The sequence below is a fragment of the Artemia sp. Qi Xiang Cuo genome, chromosome 17 (assembly GCF_049724085.1).
Source record: "Artemia sp. Qi Xiang Cuo chromosome 17, ASM4972408v1, whole genome shotgun sequence".
Classification (NCBI taxonomy): Eukaryota; Metazoa; Arthropoda; class Branchiopoda; order Anostraca; family Artemiidae; genus Artemia; species Artemia sp. Qi Xiang Cuo.
The window spans coordinates 45,100,922-45,107,056 of record NC_142810.1 but is presented as its reverse complement, the minus strand read 5'-3'; the positions used below and the strand labels follow the sequence as shown (position 1 = coordinate 45,107,056).

The 6,135-nt window shown below is 35.6% G+C and overlaps 1 pseudogene; it reads right to left on the bottom strand.

Annotated features, from left to right (window-relative positions):
* Window positions 1–3,561: 3,561 nt before the first annotated feature.
* LOC148942246 (uncharacterized) lies at window positions 3,562–4,422 on the bottom strand (annotated as a pseudogene).
* Between the last annotated feature and the right edge of the window lie 1,713 nt (window positions 4,423–6,135).

The following is a 6,135-nucleotide window of genomic DNA, read 5'->3' as shown; positions in this document are numbered from 1 at the left end:
CATTAGTTCAATAGTTTTCTTATTTACCATTTCAGTATCCTCGTTATATAAATCTATGAATTTCTTCGATAGTACAGATCTTCCTTTTGACGTCTTGTACTTAGAAGGTGATGGAAGATCAATTGACATTGCGCTTCCCAAATAGGTTATTTCTTTCGTGTAGTCTTGGGAATATTTGACACCAATAATCCCACAGCTTAAATAATCTACTTGTTGAGCTATTCTTTAAGAGTCAATATCAAGTTGTATATAGCGATTATCCCCTCCCTTCATCAGATTTTTTAGGTTTAAAGGAACTATCCTCTCGTGAGCGTGGTTTAAAGGCTTCTGGCTATCAAGAAGATAGAAATCTTTCTTTGAGAAATCACATATTCCTAAAATTAAATGATTCTTGTACTTCGTATTCGTTATATCACACATATTGACACACAATTGAGCAGACAGAACACTGAGATCATTCGAAACATCACTAAAACTCTCTTTAGGTGTTTCTGGGTAAGTATTCAAAGCATCAATACTTGTCAAGTTTAAAGTAGAGTAGCTATCGATAGTTCTTGCTGACGCACAGCTAGAAGTTACAAGATTCACGAGGTATGAAACAATTCCAGTTGTGAGCCAAGTATCAGGCGTCAGCAGTGATTCAAGGTCTTGAAAGAAAATTGGAAACACGTCTGTGTCCCTCAAGGGAAAACCAGTAGCTCTCCAACAATCTAGGTTCTCTGCTTTTTCTATGATATCAGAATCGGTAGATTTGACCACTAGTCCAAAAAGTCTTTTTAGATGCTGGGTCTCTTGCTGTGCTTCGTCATACAACTCACTTATGGGCACTGTAAAAGCGGAACCAGGACACCGTGTTGTAGGACTTATAGACTGGTTAGCTTCAACACACAGTTTCGGTCTCCTGGCCCGTGTGGGGGGTTTCACAAGTTGAATGGGGCTATGCAGCCTATTTCGAAAAGACTTCACACACTGTACATCGTCCACGTGATTTGCAACTTTTGAATTATGAGTCCCATCAGCGCTTTTCGAGTAGGGTTTGGAACTCTTTTTAAGTGAAGATACTTCAATATTTCCTTTTTTTTTTCATTTCTGTAACCCGTTTCGATTGTATTCTGCTCCCTGCTTGTTTTCAATTCAGCTTTCGCAGTTTCATTAATTGACGGTAAAACAAACCCCTCATTCTGATCATCATAATCAGCAGTAGACGACAATTCCTTGGCTGCTAGAGAATCTGCTGCAGGTTTAATATTGTAACAGTCCTGAATGGTTAATGAGCTTTTTATTCCAGACCTCACGTGCCTTTTAGGTCTCCCCTTCACGTTCTTGAGTGTTTTCAGCTGTATAACTGATTTTTCTGTTACTAGTGAATGTCCTCGAGATCTTAAAACTGCTAGTTTTCAAGTATATGCATAGATTCCGAAATTACAAGAACAACCATAAACTACAAACCAAACTAGTCCTCTGACCACCCTTTGTCACACTTTAATTTCCTCTAACAGTAATTGTTTCTGTTCGTGGTGTCACAACATTAAACTTCTTTCTAGTCATATTTTAAACAAGATTAACTTGCTTTTCGTTGCAAAATGTAACATGTCACATTCTCCATAGCGTTTCTGCTATAACACCTAAACTACTGTGCTGGTGTTCTTCTCTTGTCGTATTTATTTCGCAAAAGGAATCTGATGCATCTACTTCTTGGACCATACGCAGAAACATTTCATTCCTCGATTCAAGTGGATCTTCTTCCTTCTTGATATGAACTACGTTTTCCTTATGTGCCTTCTCAAGGAGTCTATAATCTCCAATTCTCTTATATCCTCGAGACACGTGTGTATAATATTCATTGTTTAAACAAAGAAGGCCCAAGATACATCTGTCCATCGGTATATCTCGCTGTTGCTGTATAACTCTCTTTATCACAGCATTGAATGACTCTGCGGTATTGTTGGTTATTCCGGAGACTGGAATAAAATCAGGAATCTGGGAAACGATGAAGGTACAATCATACTTCAACATGTCAGATTCCAGATTATCTCGAAAGTAGGTAAATGCAGGGATGGACCATTTCACGAGCCTGTCAGTTCTTATTTGGTAATACTCATCTTCACTTTTTGATCTTAGCAACTGAAGAATATCTTCTTAAACTACCTTGATGTCTTCTTTAGATGCCCCCATTTTCTGAAGTGCATGTTTTGCATTGATCCGATAGTGTAGCCAGCAATGAGCAGCCTGAATAAGAAGAAATATTTTTTTTCTCGCAACCTCTGTACCCTTTTCTCTATCACTCACAAAATAATTTTTCGGTGAATTGATGCTTGGTGCTTTCTTCAATAGAACTATAAACAGCTCTTCGTGCGAATCAGCTGATCTATTTGTGTGAAGTAAAAATGCAATTGGAATCAGAGGTGCTGTACCCTTATGTTCGAAGTCAGGATATCGGAATGTCGGAGCTGAAACCCAGTAATTTCCAATGTTATATTTGGTATCATAATAGAACACTATAGGGATAACTTGTTTTACAAAGTAATCAACTTCTAAGTTGGCAAATTCTGATATACATGTGACGGCTGCCTCTCCTTGCCCAAAAAAATTTTCTGTCACAACAAAATCAGTTTCCGTCATAAGGTATAGAATCATGTTACACGTTTCTTTGGATATATTGCTTTTTCTGGCCAAAGAAATGGCATCCTTTACCTGCTGCTGACTTCTTGGAACATTTGTCTGCAGCTCTTTCACTGTCTTGCTCAACTCATGAAGGAAATGTTCTCGAGGCGTAATTTTTGCGGTTTTGGCTACATTTTTGGCTCTTATTAATATAGGTTTCTCAGAAGGAACAAAAGGGATAGCTTTTATTCCTTTTTTCTTTTTATGGTGTCCATGGGGGTCAAAACTGAATTTTCTGTCACAAGTAACAACATAATGAATCACCGTGCATAGACAATGATCAAGGGGACAGTTGAATGCACATTGTTTATATTAAAAGATATTTCTCTTCAAATGAACCATCTTGCCTTCAATCATCTGTTGATGAACTTTCTTTCTGAAGTTTGGATGAACAGAGGGTACAGATACTGAGTGTCCCCCACAACTTCTTCTATAATGGTAACAATCGGCTTTGTAGTCTTGTAAGTTTTCACAACTATCTGAATGTACTAAAAAAATACTATCTGCAAGAGGATAGGCTGGAACTTTGTTCTTGCAGAGTCTAAACTTTGATATACCAGTTTCGTAAACGGTCCTTAAGATTATGGCAGCCTTAGTAGATCTAAGTGCCGATTTCTTCGTTTCGTAAATATATGGGTCCACTGGAGTAGGAAGTGAGGTGCCATGTATTGTTAGAATTAAACTTGGCCGATCATTTTGAAAATCTTGTACTTTTTTGGACAAAAAACCAACATTCAGAGAAGGCTTATTAAAAGCCGATTTATTTGTCTCAGTCTGTGTACTATAACTCTGTGTTTCGTAAGAGCCCTGGTAATTGTCTTCACATAATTCATTGGCTATGTAAACCGTTGTGTTAACGTTACTATTTTGTTCTGGGTTTCTTTTATTGTGTTCATCATATGTGTCATTAATCTGGAACTCATTTTCTACTTCCAGTCAAAAACATTCCACCATATTCTCTTGGTAGTCAACCTTTTCCATGTCCTTGCACTCTTTAGTGTCCATGCACTCTTTAATGTCCATGCACTCTTTAATTTCCATGCACTCCTTGAACTTCATGTCCAGCTTATCATTTTCAAAGTTCCCTTCGGTATCAATCACTGGATTAGGAAGTGAGGTGCCATGTATTGTTTGAATTACACTTGGTCAATCATTTTGAAAATCACGTAATTTTTTGGACAAAAAACAAACATTCAGAGAAGGCTTATTAAAATCCGATCTATTTTTCTCAGTCTGTGTACTATAAATCTGTGTTTCCTAAGAGCCCTGGTATTTGTCTTCACATAGTTAATTGGCTATGTATACCGTTTTGTTAACGTTACTTTTTTGTTCTGGGTGTCTTTTATTGTTTTCATCATAGGCGTCATTAATCTGGAACTCATTTTCTACTTCAAGTCGAAAACATTCCACCATGGTCTCTTGGTAGTCAAACTTTTCTATGTCCTTGCACTCTTGAGTGTCCTTGCACTCCATGCACTCCTTGAACTCTATGTCCCGCTTATCATTTCCAAAGTTCCCGTCGATATCAATCTTTTCTGACACCTTTGCTTTATAGAGTGTTTGGTAACCATCCTTAGTCATTTTAACTCCCTGTTGTTCATCTTCATTTGTGGATTTGCACATTGTACTTACCATTTTTAGATCACATTCTTTCAAAGACCTCTTATTTCTTTTTTCCAGCTTGAGAATTTTATTTTTTTCTTTGTATATGTTGATGGATGTGCCACGACAGCCTCTTTTCTTCTTGTTTTGAACCATCATCCGAATAGAAATTACGAGTGAAACTAAAAATACACGTATTTCATTGTCTTAAAAACTACATCCACGAGTCTGTAAAAGGGAATTCAAACTAAAATTAGTAAAGAATTACTAGAGAGTAGTTGGATGTCAAATACCCCTAAAAAAGGTAATGAAACTGATTCTCTTTAACTGGCTTGGAAATTTGTTCAAAAAAAATTCAAATGAATTTAGTAAAAAAATGTGCATTGTTATTTTATCGTTTTATATTATAACGTTGATACTTACTTTCAGTTGAAAAACATTATTTTTTTAAATTTGTTTTATGATCGTTTTTCTTATAATTATGGTGAATTTTAAATCATACATTAAAAGTACAGTAAAATAAAACAGTTTTTGTAATAAAAATTAAAGGGAAAAAAATACTTAAACCGCTGAGCTTCCTGGAATTAATGATCATTATTTTCCATAGTTCATTACAGTTATACGGACTATTATATTGATTATACACTTTTTGTCGTTTATGTTTTTAAAAACAAAAGCACGCTGTTCGAGATACATATAGTTTTCAATAAAACGAAAAGGACATAACATACCTTAGACTGTTATGGTTTGGGAAGGGAGAAAGGGGCAGTAGCCAAACTCCTATTTTTATTTAAGTGTTTTTCAATGATAACAGGTTGAGTAAAAATTTTAGTTGTGCCCAAATCGTTAAAGTCCCACGGGGCTAGTCCCATGAGCCCCCCCTGACCATTGGCGGGGTGGTCAACCCGTCGCTGGTGTAGGGGATAGCTCTCAGATACAGAGATAGAAGGTAACTGCCAAAATAGTCACCAAAGTTTGGAGATAGCTATTTTCTTCAAAATAGTTGAAAGGCCCAATAACTGTCTTTTGAGATAAAATGAACCCCTTTATCCCCTGGAGGTAAGATTTTAAGTTATAACAAATGTCTGTTGTTTTATTTGTGATTGGGAAGTGTGCATACACATATGCTGATATTTATTCCATAAAATCTTAATTATTTTTTATTTCTTAAAATTATAAAAATGAAAAAATTAAAAAAAAATTCAGTAAAGTAAAAATTATATTCTAGCTTTTAGAAAGCATAGAGTTTAGAACCCTACTTAGGTTAATTTCTGCTCGTTATGAGTTTGACTTGTTTTAATTTTTGTTTGTTTTGGGTTTCATTTATTTATTGATGCTGATATATGGTAGTTGTATGCTTGGTAGAGTATTTTATTCTATTCTTTTTTCATTTTTGTTTTAATTGAGTTATTTATTTTTTTTTGGAAAATTATTTTGTGCAAAAAGTTTTTTTTATTAATTTTTTTTAGTTTTATATTGAAATAGTTTTTTTCAGGGAGAAAGATTGAGCCTCTTCTGAAGTTAAACAGCCATCCCTTCCATAAGAACCTTAAATACCCCCTGGGCATAAACTATGACCCTTGCCCCTAATCTCTGGGGTCTGTTTCAACCCTAAAAGCCTTGTTGTATGATATTTAGACTATTTTGAATAGAAGGGGCATCTCAAAATTTCTAGTAGACGCACTTTAGGACAATACGACGTGTGGGTAGGGTGGAGAGGGTAGCTGCCCTCTGATCACTGACTCTTACTAGATCCCTCTGATCTGAAAAAAAAATACATTGTGCCAACATCGTTCTTTACTTAGGCACTGCTTCTGCGCTGCCTATGATTTTATTTTTTTTTGTCGTCTATTTATTTAAAAACAAAAT